Below are 23540 nucleotides of genomic sequence, written 5' to 3'. Positions count from 1 at the left end.
GCGGGGTGGGAGTTGCATGCTCAGGGAGCTTTAGAAGTGCCCCCACCAGTCACTAGGAGCAACAGAGGAAGTCTTGTCAATCTTTAGCACTTAGACTCATCCCAGTTGTCTGCTGATCTTCCTTTGCTGGTTCTACTAAAACACAACAACGATACTTATTCCACTTCCTGTGGACACCATGGGCCAGTTTTCCCACAGGCTTACTCTCCCTGTGGAAACCTAGTGACTAAAGACACAGTCACAACATAGATTAGATCCCAGAGTTTGGAGGGATGTCCATCCTCTGACTGCAAACCCACACAAACATGCTCATAAGTTCTGGAATCCTCCTTTGGCTCATGTTTCCACTTTTCTCTGCCGTCCATGAGAATGCTACCCACTTTCTAATGCCCGGGACAATGCATTGTTCAGAATGTCCCCTCCTGGACAACTGGCCCTTCTGACATGAAGGGAGATGACTTGTCCACAGGTATCCTTCCTCTTCAGTTCTCCTTCCTTTAGCATCAGTAATCTCTAATCTTCCAGCACATTCATGCTGCCCCAGTTTCTTCTATGAGAAAAAAATAAACACTGCTCTTATCAGTTCATTTTGCACTAAGATATCAAAGATTCAAATTTCCACATCCCTCCTCCACTTCCATTCCCTCTCCAACGGGTAGTACTTGCATTTTCAAAGAGGGCAATGCTTGACACAAGGGAACAGTACATCATGGAGAAGTGGTGTCTAAGAAGGGGAATTCTTCCAGGCACCTTCCGGGTGATCCATTCCAGTCACAAACACCGCTATTCCTGCATGTAGAGGTGTGTGTCACCTAAGCCTCCTGTAGGCTGGGAGGATTTCAGACTTCCTTGATTTTCAGAATAAGCAGTTGATGACTCTAGCTAAATCTACTAGAAATGAGCTTGACTGATCTAGATCTCAGCCCAAAGGCATATGCATGCTGGTCACTCCCTCCACCCAGCCCTTACTTCTGTGTCCTCCCTTTGTCTTTGCACAGACACACATCGAGAGAGTCCGCTGTGTGCTCCCATTGTACAAATGTTCTGAACTCTAACCTGCATTTTCTGCCCTCAAAGAGCCAACAATAAGCAGCAGCAAAAAGTGTCACAAGACAGTAAATGACTAAGGACAAAACAACAAGTGTGTATAATAAGAGGTGCCCTAGGATTGCAGACAGGGCTAGACCCCAGAGGACTAGCATGATAGGAAAGGCCTCTTATATGAGGAAGGATAGGAGTATGTCTTAGAGATTTGAATAAGTGGAAAAGAACGGGTAGGCAAGATATAGTATCCAAATACGGCCATCTCAGTTCTTCCATTCCTTTACCACATGCAGCTCCTCTCTTCAGAGGAGGAGCCTATTTTCCATCCCCACCTTGTGACTGGCTTTAACCAACAGAATGAGATGGGAATGACATTTTGAGACTTCCAGTGGCACAGGCCTTAAAAGGACTAGTAGCTTCCACTTCTTCCCTCTTGGACCCCAGCTGCCATGTTGTGGGGAAGTCCAGGCTGGGCTACTGAATGATGAGAGTCCATGTGAAGAGAGGCCCTGGAAGATGAGAAGCCGTCTTGGTCATTCCACATGAATAAGCCTAGCTGACACTCCATGGAGAAGAAGTACCCAGCAAGTCTTGCCCAAATTCCTGACTCATGGAATTGTGAAAAATAATGAACCGTTGTTGTTTTAAGCCACTAAGTTTTAGGGTGGTTAGTTAAACAGCAATAGATAACTGATTCAATGGGGATAAAGGAGAGTACACGAGCATTGAGATGCTTTCCACGTGAAAGGATGGCGTAAATAAAATGAGAACGCATGCACATGGTATTTGGGGAGCCCTAAATTAAGTAAACCTATCTGGCTAGAGCGGACATTTCAGATTAGCAACTAGAAGAATACAGATTCATAAACTGGGCCCAGAGAACTTTAATGTGGGAAGGAGATCTTCAAGACTATTCATCAATGCCCTCTGTAGCAGATGCAGTCAGTGTCCTGTCCGGAGACCCTTGCCCTTATACTTCAGTGCGTACCAGCTCAATATCCAACCACCAGTACCTGCTTCTCATTGTCTGGGTGCTTTTTTTGGCCCCTGCAGCCCACTCTACCTATGCAACAGGCCAGAAGTGCTGGGGAAATAATGCCCATGAAGAGGAACCGTCAGCCAGTGACTAATGGGAACTGGGGTAGAAATACTCCAGCTCAGGTGGACTTACTCTAAGGCAGGTGTTCTACACAGTTCCCCAGAGTTTTCTCAGTAGAATCAAATCCCAGTTGCCCACAATGGTAACTTGCTTTATAATGCACTTTAATGGCCACCTCCCTTTCCCTGTCTCTCAACCCCACTCTTTTACTGGCTTTTCCTGAGATCACCTCCCAATAAACTGCTTGCTTTTGGGGAAACCCAAACTAAGATACTCTCATTTTACAGTTAAGAAAAATAAAACCAAGATGCAGATTTGGGGTGAGTGCTGTAACAAAGTGAACAAAAATATGCAGTTTTTCAAACACAATAGAAATTTATTTCTCTCCATTAAGAGAGGGTGAGAGGGTAGACTCTGCTCCAGGAAGTCATCTTTCGAACCCAGGTCATTGGAGGAGCTTTGTCATCTTCAATTTGTGGCCTCCATTAGCATCATTCCCAGACAGCAAGAAAGAACAGGAAGGTGCAAGGATGAGAGGGCAATTACACCCACCACTTCTGCTTGCAATCCATTGGTGAGAACTTAGTCACATGGGCTATATGTAGCTGCAAGGGAGGCTGGGAAATGTAGTCCAGCTGGGCAGCCATGTGCCCAGCAAAAAGAGAATAAATTGGTGAGAAGTAGCAGACAGGAGTCTCTGACACAGGAAGATTAGGTGATTGCCCAAGTGCTTGCAGCTAGTTAGTGGGCAACTAGAACTATAAGCCTTCTGCCTACCATTTTTTTCTTTCTACCCCCACTGTGGCAAGTCTCAAATGTCACGCTTAAGAGTCTGATATTCTGGGGCCAGCCCGGTGGCAGAGTTGTTAAGTTCATGTGCTCCGCTTCAGCAGCCACGGATTCACAGGCCCGGATCCCGGGTACAGACCTATGCACCACTTATTGAGCCATGCTGTGGCAGGCGTCCCACATATAAAATGGAGGAAGATGGGCACAGATGTTAGCTCAAGGCCAATCTTCCTCAGCAAAAAAAGGGGAGGATTGGCAACAGATGTTAGCTCAAGGCTAATCTTCCTCACCAAAAAAAAAAAAAAAGCATCTGATAGTCTACAGGATTCATCTCCCCTTATAAGAGAGCCAGCAAAGCAGACTAAGCCCTTGGAAACCCTCTCAAGTTCAGTCTACACGAGGGTGCTAGATTGGACTTTCTGGCCAAAGCAAATGGCATAGTCACTACTGCCCATGATCTTCCCCTTTAAGCAGAGCCAACCAGCCTCACTTGTAGCCCATGTTGCCCCTTGGTGAGTATTTTTTAAAACATAATAATGGCCCTCTTCCTCAAGGAACTTTACTGCCATACACCAGAACAGTGTCTTAAAAACCATACAAATCTACAATAACAGCAATGTGAAGGGTGCCCCTGGAGTCAGGTGAAGCTCGATCTGTCAGTAGTAATCACAACTCCTGGCCAGGGGAGGGAGAGACAAGAACCATCGGACTGGCTGACATCCATGATGATCAGAGACATTTTACAGTCATCGTTGAAGAATCTGGACTTACTCTGTGGCTTGCAATTATCCACAGGCTAATAAGTGCTGAAGCTCTTTTTTTTTTTTTGAACCCCATATCAGGAATGGAGATGCTCACCTGGCATCAGCACCCAGCAAAGCTTATTTAAATATTGAAGTAGAGGAAAATGAGAGCAGACAGGTTTATCTAAATGAATCCTGCTTATCTCTTATATGCTGACCCATATTTTTCAAATTCAGTTTTTGACTAGATTTGGGTTTAAGCTGGTCATATATGTAGAACTTGTCTTTTTTTTTAAAGAGCAATGGAAGCAAATGAATTGAAAGAATTTCTTCATTGGAAAAATTTGTTTAATAGCTCTGCCCTGTTTTCCTCTCTCAAATTAAAAAAATAAAATCCTTTAACCTCGATAGAGATAGCACTGAGTTTTTAAATCATTATTCTGCCCCTTGGCCATTCTTCAACTTTTCCCAAGATAGAAGGTATATTTCTTTCATAATTAGGTTGGAAATAAACAGGGTATGTGTTGCTTAAGTTATTGAACATCACCTTTGTAGAGATTTGAACTCTACAAAGTAAGGTGGTACTCTAGATTTTTTCCCCAACAATTTTCTGTTATGCTCAGCAAACCTCCCTCCAAACGCAAACCTCAGTCTCATTTAAGAGACCATGTTGAAAATATGTGTCTAATCACCAAGAGGCCCACCATTTATCAGGATAATCTTTCCAAACTCATCAACTTTAATGGTATCCAGACGGCTTTTCTGGAGAGGGCTCATCAGTAAAAAAAAATCTCAAAATTTCAGTGTTCTGTGGCTTTACTTACATAGTCAAAAACATAATCAGAGTTCCCTGCCTTCTTGCTTAATAGTCATTTTCTGCCCATATACTACCTTGAAAAATAGTCAAACAAATGTAAAGAAGATAAATATCAAGCATAAAAGAACCACAGCCTAAGGGGATGGGTTGTGTGTATAAAAATGAGTAACAGCAGAGCTGCAGATTAAGAAATGGAATATGTTGGTGTTTAAAATTAGAATGGTTCCCAAAAGAATTGATAATGTTCCATTTAAGAAAAGAAATGTTTCCAAATCAGCCCACTGAATAGAGAAGTCTGAATCAAAGTCAGAAATTAATAAAAAAGATGCAGACAGAGACCCCCCATCATAAAGAACAGAGACGATTTGTGTGCTTATAAAAGCGTGCAAGGCCCGGCGGTGTCCACAGTTCTAAGGGAAAAAAATATAATGAAATGCAAGAAGAAAATGTTAAAAACAGAAACGAATGTACCTGGTAGAAAAGCTATTGTCCTATTCTTGTGACACAATGACTTGTTTTCTGGAAAAATACTTCTTCAATTGAGCCCAGGCAAGCACTGCATTCAGTGTAAAGTCGTATATTTAGACCTGAAGTCTGAAGGGTGTGCCTGTATTTAAAGCTCACTGCTACCCCAGGCTCATTAGAGTGCAAGGACAAGGCTCTATCATATTACTGCTTCGACACTATTCAGAACTTTGGGGTAGTTTACAGTGGCTTCAAGTACTTAGATTGTCAGCAGCGTAGGAAATAGAAAGTAGAATATTGAATAGGTGAGGTGTATACATCAGACATGAAGGAATGTATAGACAAAGATAAGAATCCTAGTGGAACAACCTATTATAGTGAAGTCCTGGCAGAATAATTCCAGGGTAAACACAGACCTCTAGTAAATAGAGCTGCATTGCACAGGTTGCAAAAATTAGAGCAATCTGAGTCTCATTCAAGATCAAATGGTTCCTTTCTAGACTTTATATGAGGAACAGGGCTCTGCTATGGGTGGCGGAAAGGTAAAGGAAGATAATCAGAGCCATGAAATCTTTAGTGCAGAGACAGGGACAGCAAAGGAAAAGTGTCTAAATTCAAGTCTGTTTTGACAACAGGATAGCATCCTTCTGCAAGGGCTTCCTTGCAAATTCGGGCCAACCCAAGGTTTAGGCTGACATACCTGTGCTTTGTGGGAAGCTGCCAGGAGGCTGGGGGGCACTGGCTGGTGGGGGAAGGTAGGAAGGAGAAAGTGTGGTCAGGAGAAGGAATGGGGAGAAGTCGGTTAAGGACTATATCCAGCCAAAATAATCCACCCCTGTTTTCTGGTGAGAATTTGTTTTTTATGTATTCATTTTTGGAATAAATAATATCTGCGTGTAGGGAGAACAGCGAAAGGGACAGAAGCAATACAGCAAAGAGCTGGTCTCCCTCTCACCTACCTACCCGGTTCCCCTTCCAGTAGCAATCACCAAGACCCTTCCTTACCTTGTAAATATTTCCATTACACAAGTCCAGTCACTCAATTTCAATCCGTGATATCAAAGAAAAAAAGCTCCCCACCCCATCCAGTCGCTCCCCAACACCCACGTCTTTCCCTCCCCTTCAGGTTGTTCTTCGCTCAGTCCCCCTCCCCAGCAAGTCTGTTCATCTCAGGGTCTTTAATAGACGACCTGCCGACACTGTGATGACCCAGGCGTTTTTATTTCTTTTTTTAAAGGGCAGGGTTATTACTTAATGATAACGACTTATTTTCACATTGTCGACTGCTGATGTTTAAAAGATAAGAAGACATTTGGGCGGACGCCTGAGGCCCTCGGACACCGGGAGACCCTGCCAAAACGTTTCCAAACTGAATGGTCACTGGGCTGCCAGATAATTCAGAAACTATTTGTATGAGCTGTTTATCAAATTATTAACCGCACAGATGTTGTTTGGCTGAAGAGCAGCTGAATCCCCTCTCTGGCAGCCACGGAGACAAAGGTCTCCGGGAATAATTGGAGATGTGCATGGAATATTAAATTAATTTACTGCTCTTAATTCTTATGCAAATTCTGACCTCCAGTGGCGCCTATCAATTACTCCGCTCGCAGTGAAAGCGAAGGCGACAGTTTCTTTTCTTCTCTTTGCTTTTTTTTTTTTTTAACGACTCAGAAAAGGAAATATTTGCAATAAGCAGGCGGTAGGAGCATCGCGTAACTGGAATTATTTAATGGAATCGCCAAGTTTTCGGGGATGTCCGTAGAGGATAAAACCCCAGGACGCAGGGGAGAGGGCGGGAGGGGTGCGGAGGGCGGAGGAATTTGTTGGTTTGACTGCACACCTGTGGGCAGCTGCAAAAATACAGCCAAGACCAGGGCCCCGTGCTGGCAAATGAAACGCTGGCCTGCAGGCGGCCGTGGGCCTTAGCGATGCTGCGAGGTCGGCGTTAGCGCCCGGCGGGCCGCCGCCACCGACTCCCTGTAAGCGCTCCACGCTTCCGCACCCCCGGGTCAGGCTTGGAAGCACCATTGCGCTGCTTGCCTCCCCCGCTGCCTGCAAGGTCTCCATGTGAGCTCTGGCTGCCTTTCATTTATCTTTTAAGGGTGTTAACCCGTCTTTACAACGCCCAACCGAAAAAAAATAAAGATTTTATTCTTTGTTTGAAAAACCAAAGCACAACGCTGCGCACCCATGTTCAAGTCCCACCGACAGCCCGGGTGGGCGAAACGCGATGTGTCTCCCGCGTGGAGAAGTGACACCCACTCTTTTCTCTGAGTTGAGCAAACGCCCGGCTTTGCGCTTGTGGCTTAAACTCCGTGCGGTTTCTGCGCCCCGGTGGTGGGTTGTAAACTAGGGTCTCTGAGTCTTTCGTCATCTTTTTAATAAGGAAAACCAAATCGGGCGCTTAATGTCATCAGCCCCGGCTCGACCTCGCCGGGACCTCGGCAGCCCGATGCTGTCGCCAGCGGCCCCCGGCGCAGTCACAACGCGCCGCCTTTCAGCTCCTCGCGGCCCCCACAAAAGCCAGACAACAATATCAATTAATCATGCAGCCGGCAAACAAGATTTATCCCGCAACAAACAGCCCCACCGAGAGCCGCTGAATGGGCGTGATTAGCATGTGAAAAGGCGAGCAAAACTCCGCGCTTCAACAGCTAAAGAGCGATTTGATGGGGCTGGGATGGGGAAATTACTTGATTAGCGTCCGTGGGAGGAGAGCACGGTTACAGCCCCTCGGCCCGGAATCCGACGGGGGAAGAAAACTCGCTGGTAACCGCGGCGACATGGAGGGAGAGCGGGCGAGGGAGGGAAGCGCGGGGCCGCACTGCGGAGACGTGACCCCGGGTGGAGGCGGGAATAGAGAGCCAAGGGGATGACCTGCTGGCCACGGCCAAAGCCCGAGGCCGCAGCCCACAGGAGCCGCGACAACTGGTTCTCACTGCTCTCACCTGGGGCTCCCAGGCCGGGGCAGGGCGGACACAAGACTCCCCCACCCAGTGCTGGAGGTCGGACTTGAAGCGCTGCCCGGCTCTGGTCCGAAAGAGAGAGGGAGGCGTGTGTGGTGGAAGAGGCCCACCCGCGCCGGCCCTGGAGTCCCCTGCGGCCCAGCCTCTGCCAGCTCTGGGGCTCCGACCCCGTGTCGGTCGCGATGCCCGCGGTGCAGCCGTTCCACGTCTGCGCGTCTGCAGTTCCACTGGCGCGGACAGAGAAGATTGAAGCCGGGCAAGACGTGTGTTCCCGCTCCTCCGAATTTAATCACCCTGTTCTGAATCCTCGAAAACTTGTCGTGTTTGGGCTTGGCGTTTGACAAAAAAATGGTTCCGTGGCTGCACCCGTGGGGAGGGGTTGGGGAATTGGGAGGGAGCGCCCTGAGCTGGGGGGGGGGGCTGGAGGCTCGCAGAGGCACTCGGGGCAGGAGCAGTGTGCCGCTCGGGGCGAGGGCGCGAGAGCCTTAGGGTAGGGACCTGGATGGAGCAGGCCCTGGGGCTCTCCCTGGGCTTGGGTGGGCAACCCCGGCCTGCCTCGGATCAGGATACACAGGGCCAGAGCTGGCGGCTTGCGAGGCTGCTCTTCCCGGCCTCCTCCCAGACTCGAGGGCCGCTCTGAAGGCCCGCCGCCCAACCCGGCCCAGGGTTTGGTTGGGTATACTCGGGCCTCGTAGATGGCGCTGTTACTTGGGGGAGAGAAGAATGGGCAAAACGCTAAGGGACAGCGTGGCTCAGGCTCCGCAGGGCAAGGCCAAATGGAGGGTGCAGGCACGCTCAGGCCTCCATCACCCCATCTTGGGCAGAGGCCCACGCCTTTCCCGCAAACCCCCGCCCACCCCCGACACTGCTCCTGAGCTAAAGTCTGCGCCGACCCCAGAGAGAGAAATTCAGTTGCCCGCTCTCGGGCCGCCTGTAACCTTCCCTCTGGGCGCCTCCCCACACCCCCCTGCTCCCTGTCTCCTCCCAGTGCGGGGGAAGAGGAAAGGCTCCCACCCTGTCCCCAAAGGCTCAGATGAACTCCCTCCGGGTCTCAGGACCCACTAAAAGGGTCCTTCCAGTTCACGCTTCGAGTCGAGTGCACAGGTGAGTCTCCGGTAGGCGGACCTCAATTTACCTGGGGGAGAGAATCTAATTCGGCCTTCGTGAAGTACGTTAACACAAATGTAATAAAGACTTCAACAGACAGGTTCGCCAAGGCCCCGCTCGTCTTCAGTTACCCTGCTCCTTGGCACAAATGAACCAAGCACCAAGGAGTCAAATCTTCTTTTATATCAAAGGGGGGGGGGGAGTGGATCGTCCCCATCGAGCTGAACAGTTGCCACCCAGTTGAACAGGGTGTCAATTAACAAACCGCTGCTCGTGGCCGACTTCAAAAAGGTTAATATTTTCTGAAACCTCTCTGGTGGCGAGTGTGCAGCGAACAGGAGTTCGCCCCTCTCCTCCCTTTCTCCTTCGCCCTCTCCCTCTGGACTCCGCGCTGAAGCCACAATGAGGCTCCCTCCTCTTTCTGTCCCCAGTCAGACTCCGCGAGCCAGGGCCCTGGGCTAGGCGCCCGTGCAGAGTGCAGAGGTCAGAGAGGGGCGCCGCGGCCGCAGGCCTGCAGGGCGCACCGCTAAGCAGGGCGCGGCAGCAGCGGAACGCTCTAGCTGGGAACCCAAGACCCGCCAACTTGGAGAGCGCACACGCCGGCCGCAGAGCCCCAGACCCGCGGCCGTCTCCAAACGCGTGAGCCCTGCAGGCAGCGCGGCGGGACACACGGAAATCTGTGCCTTGCACACCCGCCCATCTTTCTCCGTGGGACACTAACGCGCCGTGTGGCCAGAAGCGCTTTCTCCCGGTGGCTGGGGCTGTGCATTTTAATTCCCAAGCCCAGTGGTTGAGTCATCTCTAAATTGGCGAGCGAAGGGGGCGGTGGCAGGAAACCGGGTAGCTGAATGCCTTTGCCTGCGGGGTGGCAGAGCCGTTCCCACCAATAGCGACGGCTCAGGGCTGGCTTTGTAGTTATTTTTACAGGTTCTGCCCGGTGCCCAACATATTGCCCTGAAAAGCAAGAGGCTGCTGCAATTTATTCCAATGGGCGGTTTTTAAGAAGCTGGCAATTTGAACCGGCTGGGTGTTATTTAGTGCACTATGAAATCAAATGATCCTATTTCTCAAATAACAGTGTCTGTGAGGAGACGTGAATCCTCTGAAAGGGTAATTGTCTGCTGATGGTGTTTTCTATTATACCCGATCTTGGCCTAAATGATGCGCGGCAGCAGGGCTGAGAGCGAGGGGTGAGATCAGTGCGCGAACTCGCGCTCTGGAGGCAGGAAAAGGCAGCCCCGCTCGCGTCTTGGCAAGTCGAATGAACAACGCCACCCAAAGCGCCACCAATTTGACGTCATTTTGCAAGTGTCTGACATCATTAGACATGAGTGATCTTGTGCATAAGAGAATAAAACTAACTCTCCTTTCGAAACTTTGCGTATCGTTAGAGATTGGAGACTGCCATCACCCTCACTGTATCCTGGCGTCATTCAGTCAGACAACAGATCTACGATAATCTGGAAAATAAAACCTACCTGGGCTCCCCTCTTGCCCCCATGTTAATATTGAGAATGCCAAGTCCTTCTGTCCAAGGACACACTTCTGTCTAGGATCTTTCCAGTCCTGTTTCTGGAACCCAAATTCAATTTCTGGGAAAGATATTGTATCCACGAGGCGCCTATTAGTTACGCGGCATGTGGCACCTTTTGGAGGAAAAAGTTGGCCCTGAGCTTTTAAATTGTCCTCCGTGGGCCCAGCCACTGTTTTGGGTGAAAACCAGATGTAGGAGTTCAGCTTGTGTCTGAGAGAAGCACCGACGAGGAGCAAATTTAAGAAATGAGCTTAAGAACAGGGACAAAAGTGGCAGTCCGCGACCTGCGCGTCTGGCCTCGGGGCGTGTCGGTACCTGCGGTTCGAGCGCCAGCGCGCACACTACTGATATCTGGGGCTACCTGTCTGCAGAATTATTCCCGGTTGCAGAGATGGTCGCAGGCAACAGCCTTGCCCATAAACCCTTTTTACTTATTACTCAGGCACCTTGAGGGGAGTGACCTCCTCTTCACACTAGCCTTCCGGCCTGGACAGAAGCGGGTTCGGCCATTCCGGAGAAAGGCACCTCCAGGACCACACCCGGACCAAGGACAAGACAAGGCTCTGAGCATTTCCTCCACCCCCACCACCCCTGCCCTTCAAACTTTTTTCCTAAGGGGGATTTTGTATGTTCCGAATATCCTGGAATTGTAGGCACAGCCTACACCTTCCGCTAACTTGCAGCATTTCAGGCTGATCCTCCAAGAACGAATTAGTAGCTTGTTTCTGCTCTGGCTTGGCAAGTTTATTTTTATATTCTCTTTGGATATTTTGAGATTATATATGTATTTTTTCCCATACTGTGATCTCTGTTTACAAGTCCATTTGGTTGTTCATGATCTTTCCCCCTTCCTTGGCGCTACTTCCAAATATCTAGAGAAGCCGAGGAAGAAATGGTAATTCCTGCATATCCGAGGAACCCGGCCTAGGATCTTCTATCCCTTTCTCAGAGGGAGGTTCAGCCACCGCACCTGGAGCCCAGGCACCGGACACCAGGCGCGCCATTCCTGGAGCTCTCTCGGACCTCTCTAGCTTAAGGAAAGCGGGTAGCCTGGGTTCAGTTCGCGGCGTCCCCTCCAGGATGTCACTGCTCGGCTGAAATGGAGCCAGCAGCTGTTCTCCTGCCAGGCCTGGGGCACCGCTGGACACCGGGCCTCCGGAGCTCGGGTGTGGCGCTCTCATTGTCACCCTCCCGCTCTGCATCTGAACAGCCCGGGCTGCAGTTTCCTAGGGTCTTCCGGGGACATCCTCGCCTCTCCTTGCTGAAAGTTAAGCCCTTTGATGCGATCATGAAGTAAGAGGTGACCCTCCCTCTGGCCCGCGAGTGGCCTCTCAGGGACCCCTCCGAGGCCGCCGCCCCCCCCCCCCCCCCCCCCCCCCCCCCCCCCCCGCGCAGACCGGGAGCTCTGCGTTGCAGCAAAAGCATCCACCTGCCTCTTTGGGACAGAACTGCGCCAAGGCGGCGGGGTACAGTGTGAGGGCAGCCGGCCCCTTTACCCACGAGGACCAGTGCGGGGCGCCACCTCCAAACCCGCACTCACCTCTCCCAGAGGAAGGGGTGGACACGCCGGAGCCTGTCCTCGGCCCCTTAAGGAAAAGAGAGTGACAGCAAGGAGTCCCCCTAGTAACCTCAAAGGGGCTTAGATGGGCTCCCCGCGCCTCCTCCCCAATCAATCAAGCTGGGCACCCCGGAGACTCTGCGCCTCGAGTGTCGTTAGCGTCTCTCCGCCGTCCCGAGGCTCCAGGCTCTTGCGAGGCCTTATACTCCCGCTCCCCCCGCCGGACGTGCCTGCCCCTGGGTTGGCATGGACCCCCCCGGACACGGGACAGGGCTGGGGTCCGTGGGCTGGGGAAGAGAAGGGGCTTGGGGTGGCTCGACCCGGCCGCCACATCCCCGCCTGCAGGGAAACCCTCTCCAAGTGCAGGCGCGAGGGGTTGGGGGCTGGGAGGAGACCCAGCGGGGCCAGGGCTCCCCTCCTCCCAGGGGTCTCGGGTCCCTGGAACTCTCTAAGCCCCGGTGGCGGAGAGACAGAGGATTCAAGGGAGAGCTCTTCCTTCGCCCGGGGCTGTTTCCCGGGCCCTACACCCCTTTGCAGGGCGAGGAGCCGGCCTCGCCCAGCTCTTCGGCTCAGACCCAAGCTGCCCGGTGCCCATACCTCCCCGCTCTGCTCTCCAAGCCACGCTTTCCTCCAACCCCCACCCCCGCCGCCCTGCCCTTCCGGGACCCACTGACCCTGGGGGCGCGGAGCGGCCGCCCGCGGAGCCTGGCCGGGCGCCGCGCGGAGGAGGAGCCCGCAGCCCAGACCCGCAGCGCGGCGCGGTCGGCCCTCGGCCAGGGAGCGCAGAGCTCCCCCCCCACGCCCTATAAGTTAATCACACGAGACGTTAAATCATCAGGCCGCTCATTAATCATCACGCGAGTTATTGGGACTGAACGAGCCGCCGCGTGTTTTGACAGCCCAGACCCGTTGGCGGGGTCGGGGTGTGTCTGGTTTGGGGGTTGAAGAGGGTGTGGAACCACTCTTGAGAAACACTGCGAGCCCCGAGCGGGCTGAGGGGGTCTCTTGCCTGGAAAAAAGATTCGCCAAAGTGCAGGCTGGGCGTCTGAGTTTGGTCGAGGGTTTGTCAAAATCCCAAACGCATCCCTCCCGGGACCCTCTCCTTACTATTTGGATTTTGATCACGACGCTTAAGACAGCCTGCGGCGTATCCGTCAACAGCATCTTAATTTGCAGTTTTTCCGGAGGGCGAATTTGACCCGAACTTGTGCATCTTCATTACCTACTGTGGACGGTGTGAAATTAATGCGTTTGAAATACAGATGAAATCATATCACTGAAGTCATTTCAAAGGACAACTTTTCCCCCAACTCAAATGGGCTGTGTGGTCTTTTCCATACTATAGATACGAAGAAAGGAAAATAAAGGATTTTTTTTTCAATTAAATCCTTAATTTGAGGTTTTCTTTTTTAAAATAATACATGTGTTTCACTTTAAAGTCGTTAGAAACTGGTTTTATTTTCTAGTTTTTTTCTTTTTCCTATTTCTATTAGATGGATTTTTCAAATGAATAAACAAATTAAATGAAAATTCATATGATTTGATTCCATACAATGGAAGAAGCAAGTGAAGTGCTGTAAAAAGTTGTCTTAGTGGCACAAGGAGAGTAATTAGTTCTCAGCATTTAGGATCTAACTCACCAGCAGAACAATGAACAAAAGAAAGAATATCTCCCCTCTGGTGGGGGTGGTGTAGATAGGAATCTGTTAACCAACTGTATTTTTTGTAAATATCCAGTATGAAATTAGTATCTGGAAGAAATGTAACTCCCAGATTAAGTCCTTTCCCTCTTTAGCATAAGCCAAGGCTAGTGTGTAGCAAGAGAAGGCCAGTTCCTGTTCTGGTAGGAAATGGCTGTGAATTTAGTGAAGCTGGCAAGCAAGTAGATTAAATCAAATTATTTCCCTTTTAAAAATATAACATAAAAACAAATGTCAACTCAAGACATGTTCAAATGCAGCTAAATTACATTTTACCTTTTTGACTAGAAAGTGTGATCAATCTAGTAAGCAAATAAGTACATAAATCTTGACCCTGTGGTTATATTTTATCACAGAATATGATCGATATTATTAAATGTGTCCAAGACCATTCTTGAGATATTTTCTCCCCTATTTATCTGTTGTCTGCATTTTTCTACCTTACTCACTAACACACAAAGAGATAGGTATCAAAAACTCAACATACACAAACACTGCTAGGTGAAATTCATAAATCCTAAAGAAGCTAGTGAAGGAGGAAAAAAGCCATAATATGAGGTGAATTTTTTTTTTTTTAAATAAACCAATGGAAAAAAATATCTTGGCTAGCTTTATCTGTGCCTAAGTATGTTCTGCAGTGGCAGGGACATTTGTTGACCTGACTGAGAGATGACTTTCTATCCCAGGAGCTCTTTCTAGTTAAAGTGGCCATTGGCAACTGCCTGCTAAAAATCCTATGTGAAGACTCTGTTTTAAAACTGGATACTTTCAGGCAGGCCCCGTGGCTTAGTGGTTAAGTGCACACGCTCCGCTACTGGCGGCCCGGGGTTCGGATCCTGGGCGCGCACCAAGGCACCGCTTGTCCAGCCATGCTGAGGCGGCGCCCCACATACAGCAACTAGAAGGATGTGCAACTATGGCATACAACTATCTGCTGGGGCTTTGGGGCGAAAAAGGAGGAGGAGGATTGGCAATAGATGTTAGCTCAGAGCCAATCTTCCTCAGCAAAATGAGGAGGATTAGCACGGATGTTAGCTCAGGGCTGATCTTCCACACACACACACACACACACACAAAACACTGGATGCTTTCGACATAACCTGCTCTATCCAGACAGCATGGATTGGTGAACTGGGCAGTTGTCTACTTCTGAAATGTAGAATGAGGATCAAGACCACATGAGATGCTTGTGAAAAAAATTAAAAACACAATGTTTTGTTGAATGGAGCCACCAAAAATGAGAAAAATTAATTCCTTCCATTCATTTGCCTATTTTTCATCATGATACTGCTTTTGCAGACATCATGCATTTGACTCTCATGGGAACACCAGAGGTCTGATTCCAGGAGATTTTAACCTCTCTCGCTCTGCTTGGGGAAGTTACACAACTTGTTCACGACAGAGCAAAAGTGAGAACCCCTGTTTTCTGACTCCCAGTCCAGTGCTCTTTCCAAACATCTGTTTAAGATAGCTAACACACACACTTCGAATTTTTCTCTTTTGAAAGCCCTCCCTCCATCACTCAGTAAAGCTAAGCGCTAGAATATTCTGCTAGAATATTCTGAACCTCTTTCAGAGTGTAACAAATATGGAAAGTACTCTTGACTGGGGCTCAGCTCAGACCCTAGTTTTAGCTCTGACCATGGACCAGTTACTCTGTAACTTGAGTTGGGTTCCCCCAGAAGCTGACATTGAGACAAAGATTCAAGGGCAAGTAAATTTTTCAGCGGTTGCTCTCAAGAAGCAACATAGAGGGAGCAGGGAAGAGAAACAAGGAAGGGAAGAGCAATAAACTGGGTTATCAGGCAAGTTACCATTGTTTGCAGCTGCAGCTTAATCCTGCTAGAGGAGCTCTGAGAGGCAAGGGAATTGTAGTACCCAACTCTTGTCAGTCATTGCTTGGCTATTAATTTCCCGTGGCTGGAGACCTGTCCCACAAGAGGCAGCAGAGGGCCGGCCCGTGGCTTAGCGGTTGAGTGCGCACACGCTGCTGCTGGCGGCCCGGGTTCGGATCCCGGGCGCGCACCCACGCACTGCTTGTCTGGCCACGCTGAGGCCACGTCCCACATACAGCAACTAGAAGGATGTGCAGCTATGACATACAACTATCTACTGGGGCTTTGGGGGGAAAACATAAAATAAATAAATAAATAAAAATTAAAAAAAAAAAAAAAAGGAGGCAGCAGACTCTGGCCATCAGTGAAAGCCCTGAGGCAGAGTTGCAGGTGCTGGCAGTTGGATGGTGAGCCAGTGAGCATGGAAGTAGCGAGAGCCATTATATTTTCAAAAAATGTCCACAACTAAATTTCCCAGCCCATACGTTCTACAGTGTGGCTTGCCACTCTCCAATCAAGAGGTGGACTCTATTTCTCCACTCTCTTGAATCGGAGTGAGCCAATGACTGCTTTGACTAATAGAACACAGTGGAAGTGACACTGTACTGGCTCCAGGCATAGGCTCTAACTGGCCTAGCAGCCTCCATTTCCTGTTTCTTGGAATGCCGGCTCCCTCTCAGAACCCAACCACCTGCTGAGAGAACTGCCAACCAGCAGAGAGGGATCAGGTGGGCATGCTGGCCAACAGCCCCAGCTGAACTCCAAAGCCGATGGCCAGCATCAACCACCAGCCACGGAAGTAAGCCATCTTGGACATCCAGCCTAATTGAGCCTTCCGAAGACATCTGACTGTAACAATATAAGAGACCCTGTCGTGGTTAGTTTTATGTGTCAGCTTGGCTAGGCTATAGTACTCAGTTATTTAATCGAACACTAATCTAGATGTTGCTGGGAAAGTATTTTGTAGATGTAGGTAACATCTAAAGTCAGTTGACTTGAAGTAAGGAGATTATCCTCCATGAAGTGGGTGGGCCTCATCCAATCAATGAAGGCCTTTAAGAGCAAAAACTGAGGTTTCCTGGAGAAGAAGAAATTCTGCCTCAAGATTGCTGCATCAACGCCTGCTGAAGTTTCCAGCCAATTTTTTTAAAAAAAGAAAGATGGAAAGAAAAAAACCCATATATATATAATATATTTGTGTCTATATGTAGTTCTATTTCTCGGGAGAACCCTGACTGATACAGACCCGAAGCAAGAACCACCCAGCCGTGCCCAGTCAACCCATAGAACGATGAAAGGTAATAAAAATCATTTATTGTGCAACAACAGATAATCAGAACAGAATACAACATTGTCTGATATATCCTGCTTTTCAGGGCCTCAGGTTCATCATCTCTACAGTGAATATCTTTTCTAGATTTATCTTTTAGGTCTTTTTCAACTTTCTTCTTCTCAGAATCCCAAGACTCATTAATGAAATGGAATATTTTGCTGTCATTAAATTGATAATACATGTTTTACTAATACTGAAACAAGCAAAATATGAAATAATTAATAAAAAATGAAATAAGATAATATGGACCAATTACTAAACTATAAAAATTGGAGGACTTGAAGAGGTTATAGAGTTAATTAAATAGTTGGTAGGTTAAGGTGAAAGAGGCTTTATATCTGCTTTCTCTATAAGGTTGCTTAAATAAACCTTAAAATATTTCTGTGGTTTTATTATGAGGGAGATTTTATCTGACGCTTTTATAAAACACAATGACGCTGACCTTGTCTACAGGCTTTCCACAGAACAAGAGGTAATCATTTTCTTCAATGACGTAGCCAAAATATTCTGGAGATGTAGTTGACTATCTTATTGGAAATGACATGATGTCCAATTATTCTCCTACTCTTGGAATGCCCAGGTGCATTCTCTGAGATTTGAGAGGTCATGGGTAATCTTGTATTTCTGTTTCACGCCCATAGCAGATAATTTTTTCTCTTTTTGTCCTTTTTTTTTTTTGAGGAAGATTGGCCCTGCACTAACATCTGTTGCCAATCTTCCTCTTTTTCTTTCTTTCTTTTTTTTTCTCCCTAAAGCCCCAGTACATAGTTGTATATCATAGTTGTAGAGTTGTAGCTCTTCTATGTGGGACCTGTCTCAGCACGGCTTGATGAGTGGTGAGTAGGCCCGTGCCCAGGATCTGAACCGGCAAACCCCACGCTGCTGAAGCTGAATGCGTGAACTTAACTGCTACCACCCAGCGGGCCCCTCTTTTTGTCCTTTTATTACCCAAAGATAATGATGTCATAATTTCCAACATGTCCATTGGAAATATACTCATAAAGAGAAATTCAGCTTTGAAATAGTCAAGGAAGCTTAAGAAAGGTAAGCGATTTAGAGAATGTTGGAGAAGGAATCTCACAGGGTGTTGAAAATGGAGACATGATAGAGAACTTTGCCTTCACGCTCTAGGATATCTTAGTTTCTCTATACACCTTTCAATATCCAGTTGGGCTGAGGCTCTTTCTTCATTTCATATCGTCAGTTCTAGACCACTGAATTATTTCATCTCCTCTACTTTTTACTTAAAATTCATTCCATTGATTTACAGTTCCTGCTCAGTGATGTAGGGAGCTGGAAAGACTGTTGCTCCCAATCTTGCAACAATAAAAGCCAGAAAATCAGCAAGTACTCTACAGTAGTTCCTCCTTATCCATGGTTTCAGTTACCCTCAGTCAACCTCAGTCTGAAAATATTAAATGGAAGATTCCAGAAATAAACAATTCATAAATTTTAAATTTCCCACCATACTGAGTAGCGTGATGAAGCCTCATGTTGTCCTGCTCTGTCCTGCTCTGGACGTGACTCATCCTCTTGTCCAGAGTATCCATACCATATATGCTACCCACCAGTTAGTCATTTGTTAGCTCTCAGGGTTATCAGATCGACTGTTGCAGTACTGCAGTGCTTGTGTTCACGCAACCCTTATTTTACTTACTAATGGCCCCAAAGTGCAAGACTAGTGATGCTGGCAATTTGAATATGCCAAAAAGAAGCTGTCAAGTGCTTCCTTTAAGTGAAAAGGTGAGAGTTCTCAACTTAGTAAGGAAAGAAAAAAAGTCATATGCTGAGGTTGCTAAGATCTACGGTAACTTTTATTACAATATATTGTTATAATTTTTCTATTTTATTATTAGTTATCATTAATCTCTTTCTGTGCCTAATTTATAAATTAAGCTTTATTATAGGTATGTATGTATAGGAAAAAACATAATATATATATAGGGTTTGGTACTATCCATGGTTTCAGGCATCCAATGGGGATCTTAGAACATGTCCCCCACAGATAAGGGGAGACAACTGTGTAATCAGCAAGTAAAAAAGTCATTTTCATGAACATATTGGAGTTGCTAATGTCACAAGGCAACAAACTGGCCCAAGACTTAAGCTCAGGGTTGCTCATGCCAATCTCATCCATCTTCCAGTTTCTGAGTGCGTCCACCTAGTTGTTCAACCCAAATCATGCAGGGGCAGTTGAACAGTTTCCTTTTGAGCAAGGTAGTAGATTACCATAGCACTGTAATAAATCTTGAAGTCAGTCTTCTCCAACTGTCTTGTTTTTTTAGAGTTGTTTTATCTATTCTAGGTCCTTTGCATTTCCATATGAATTTTAGAATTAGCTTGCCAATTTCTACAAAAAAGCCTGCTTGGATTCTGATTGGGATTCCATTGAATCTATAGATCCATCTGGGAGAACCGACATCTTAACAATGTTGAGTTCCTGAGCCATATTTCTCTCCACTTATTTAGATCTTTAGTTTCCTTCAGCAATATTCACAGTTTTCAGTGTACAGAACTTTCACATCTTCTGTCAGATTTATCCCTAAGTATTTTATATTTTTAATGCTATTATAAACAGAATTTTTAAAACTTTGATTTCCTATTGTTTGTTGCTGGTATAGAGAAATACAATCAATTTTTTATATTGATCTTTTATCCTACAACCTTAATAAGCTCACTTATTAGTTCTTAGCAAGGCGATAGAAACCAGAGGTCAGACACAGCCTGGTCTCCCTGCTCCCCTTTAGCCAGCTGAGAGGACATTTGTTATCTAGAGGACCATGAATTGGTTTCTATTTCTCCATCTGCTGTGGGACCTTGAACAAGAGAATCAAGCTCTCAGAGCCTCACGATAATAATGCTTACCTTGCCACACTATATCAGGACTGACGGGATCAGGTATTTTAAAGGCCTACCCAGGGCAAACACTCAGTACATGTCACTGCCCTTTGCCTTATATTCTAAGCTCCTTATGGAAACTTCTTTTGTGCCCCCAAATGCTAAACACCCTTTAGGCCCAGAGTAAGTGCTCAAAAAGGCCTTATTTGTTGAACTATCATGGAGTACTCAATTAAGGAGCCAAAGACTATGTTCTTAGCTAACGTATATGCTGTTTCTAAAGATAGCAGATTCTGTCAGAGTCCATTTCTCCTTGGTCCAACCCTGGAAGTTACCTTCACGGTTTCTGTTCAGCCAAGGGCAGCCTGCTTCTCTCTGCCTGAGGGTGTTCTGTGGTCCTAGGGTGCACTGGGAAGAGAGCATGGAAGATGAAAACCACTAGGGAGTTAAGACTCCAGGAGCAACTCTCCACTAATGAGTGATGGGACTACGTAGATAATAAAAACCCTACCTTCTCATCCCTCAATTCTGTTCTAGTCTACACAGGCCCTTCAAGGTCCCCGTTGAATTGAGCCACAGTTGCACACAGTGGTAACCTGCTGCTCAAGATGCCTTATATGTGCTTCCTCCCTTCCCTGTCTCTCATCCCCTCTTTCTCAACCACTTCCTGGGATCACCTCCTAAATAAACTAATTGTGCCCAGAAATCTTATCTTGAGGTCTGCTTTTGGGAATCAAACCAAGGCAGGTCAAAATGATCAAGCTAGTTAGTAGCAGATCTATAGGTAGAACCCAGGTCTTCTGACTCTAGACTATGTCCTTTAGTCTCACTGGATACGGGAGTAATACACGTGAAGCCATGATGACACGATGTTGAGTAGTATAAACCTGGACACTAATAGTGCAGTACTGAGTTGTCTCCTAAGAATGGTGTTATGAAGGACAGAGCTGACTGTCTGGTTCTAAGCAGCAACATAAACAGCTAATGATTGAAGGAGGGGCTCAGGTGCAGGTCACTGAAGCCAAGAAGGGATAATTTCTCTAAAATAATGGAATAGTAGTAGTATGGGGTATTAAAAAAATCTAATGGAAATTGGGGAGAGGGGATTTAAAGCAGAGGAGCACATCTGTGCATAAGAGTTAATGATGCAAGTTTTAAAAAGCCCAGAGGTATGTGTCAGCAGCATTTCCTGTACCACATGTTTCCATAAGCATGACACATGCACACATTTCATGAATGACCCACTAGTAGTACTACAGTGGGGTGGTGCTGTGATATACCAGAAAGATGCCTACCCCCATGACATTATTAAGTCAATTAAAGAAAAACAAATAGAAGTCACTGCATTAAATGCCACCACTGTCAGTATCATAGTATATGAAATAAAAACAAGTCTATCCTTGGGCCGGCCCCGTGGCTTAGCAGTTAAGTGCACACGCTCCACTGCTGGCGGCCCGGGTTCGGATCCCGGGCTCGGATCCCAGGCACGCACCGACGCACCGCTTCTCCAGCCATGCTGAGGCCACGTCCCACATACAGCAACTAGAAGGACATGCAACTATGACATACAACTATCTACTGGGGCTTTGGGGGAAAAAAAAAAGGAGGAGGATTGGCAATGGATGTTAGCTCAGAGCCGGTCTTCCACAGCAGAAAAAGAGGAGGATGAGCGTGAATGTTAGCTCAAGGCTGATCTTCCTCACAAAAACAAAAAACAAAAAAAAAACAAGTCTATCCAGAGAGGACTGATTAAATTGTTTCACATAACATCCATAAAAGGAAACATTATATAGCTGTTAAAAAAGAATGAGGTAGAGCTATAGCTCTCCATATACTGATATACAAAAATCTCCAGGATATGGTAAGCAAAAACACAAGAATCAGAAACGTGTAAAGAATACTACCATTTTTATTTAAAATGATATAATAGCTATAGATATAGAAATGTAGAGATATACATATGCATATAGACATAGACATAGATGTGTGCTCAGAATAATCGGGAAGGCTAGTTAAGAAAGTGGTCACTGGCTGCCTCTGGGAAAAGAAAATTGAGGGCTGGTGGCAGGGATAAGAGGGATATTTCTCACTGAATATCTTAGTCACAGTTGAATTTTGCATGACGTATTGCTTTAAAAATAAGGAAATAGGGGCCGGCCCAGTAGCGTAGCAGTTAAGTTCGCGCATTCCACTTTGGCCACCCGGGGTTCGCCGGTTCAGATCCTGGTTTCGGATCCTGGGCGCAGACCTATTCACCACTCATCAAGCCATGCTGAGGTGGTGTCCCACATAGAAGAGCTACAACTCTACAACTATGATACACAACCATATACTGGGGCTTTGGGGAGAAAAAAGAGGAAGATTGGCAACAGATGTTAGCACAGGGCCAATCTTCCTAAAAAAAAAAAAAACTTGAGCTTTAAAAGAAAAAATAATGAAATATATGAGATCTCTCTTAGAAGCCAGCCATCAGAGAAAGAAGCTAGACTATTGAATGATGCAGGACTGTGTGAACAGAGAGGTTCAGCCAATAGCTATACCAAGGCCCAGCTCGAAGAGTGAAGACATCTTGGACATTCCAGCCTCGGCTGAACTCCTAGTTGAATGTAGCCTAATATATAACCCAGGTCACCCAGCCAAGCCCAGCCACCTACAGATTTGTGAGACATAATAAATCATTTTTGTTGAAGACCCTGACATACACATACACACACACACAAGAAAAAAGAAAGGAAAGAAATGTATAAGAGAAAAAAAACAGAAGGAAATGTTGAATGCAAAAGGGTAACTTTTCCAAAGTAGATTCCAAGGTAAGTATGAGGTGCATTTGGGGTCACTCTTGTTGCTGCTAAGTGATAGCAAGTAATTGTGTTCACAACAGCAGTCCTGGTTGAGGGCATCCTACAGCAATGGTTCAGTGATACAGTAGAAAGCACGTAGATTTAAACCTTGGGCAAGTTCCTGAACCTCCCGAGCCTCAGTGAAACAGTGATAATAACACACATTTTACAGAGCTCTTGTGAGGCTTGAAGATAATTCCCACAGATGATTTTATGGCTAAAAGATAGTTGGTATATAATAATCATTGACTTCTTCAACCACTACCATCCCACTCAGCTGTATCAGTTATCTAATGCTGCATAACAAATCACCCCAAAACTCAATGACTTAAAATAGCAAGGATCATTTATTATCTCATGGTTTCTGTCGATCAGAATTCAAGAGCAGCTCGGCAGGCCAGTTCTCTCTTGAGATCTCTCACGAGGTTGCAGTCAGATGTTGGCTAGAGCTGCAGTCATCAGGAGGTTAGACAGGGCTGGAGTATCCACTCACACTCCCTCACGTAGCTGGTAAGTTGGTACTGGCTGTTAGCAGGAAGACTCAATTACTCTCCAAATGTCCCTTACCTCAAGACTGCTCAGGTGTCCTCACAACATGGTGGCTAGTTTACCTCCAAGTGAGCCATCCTTGAATGTCACTCACTGTCACATGAGTTAGCCCTGACTCAATGTGGGAGGGGACTACACAAGGGCATGAGTTCCTGGTGGAAAGGAATATTGGGGGAATGTTATGGGCTGAGTTTGTCCCCCAAAATTTATATGTTGAAGCCCTGACCCCCAGTACCACAGAATGTGGCTATATTTGAAGGTAGGACATTTAAAAAGGCAATTAAGTTAAAATGAGGTCACTAGGGTGGGGCTAATCCAATAAT

At 46.9% G+C, this 23540-nt stretch overlaps 1 long non-coding RNA gene across 1 annotated transcript; it reads right to left on the bottom strand.

The window, feature by feature from the left end:
- Positions 1-670: 670 nt before the first annotated feature.
- On the bottom strand, positions 671-20364 carry LOC131403872 (uncharacterized). The gene is made up of 4 exons (XR_009219620.1): positions 20164-20364; positions 13230-13347; positions 1377-1553; positions 671-828 (listed from the first exon to the last, which is right to left on the bottom strand). It is a non-coding gene; the product is annotated as an uncharacterized LOC131403872 (long non-coding RNA).
- Positions 20365-23540: the final 3176 nt, after the last annotated feature.

Source organism: Diceros bicornis, unplaced genomic scaffold (genome assembly GCF_020826845.1).
Source record: "Diceros bicornis minor isolate mBicDic1 unplaced genomic scaffold, mDicBic1.mat.cur scaffold_93_ctg1, whole genome shotgun sequence".
Taxonomy (NCBI): domain Eukaryota; kingdom Metazoa; phylum Chordata; class Mammalia; order Perissodactyla; family Rhinocerotidae; genus Diceros; species Diceros bicornis.
This window is presented reverse-complemented; position numbering and strand designations above follow the sequence as displayed.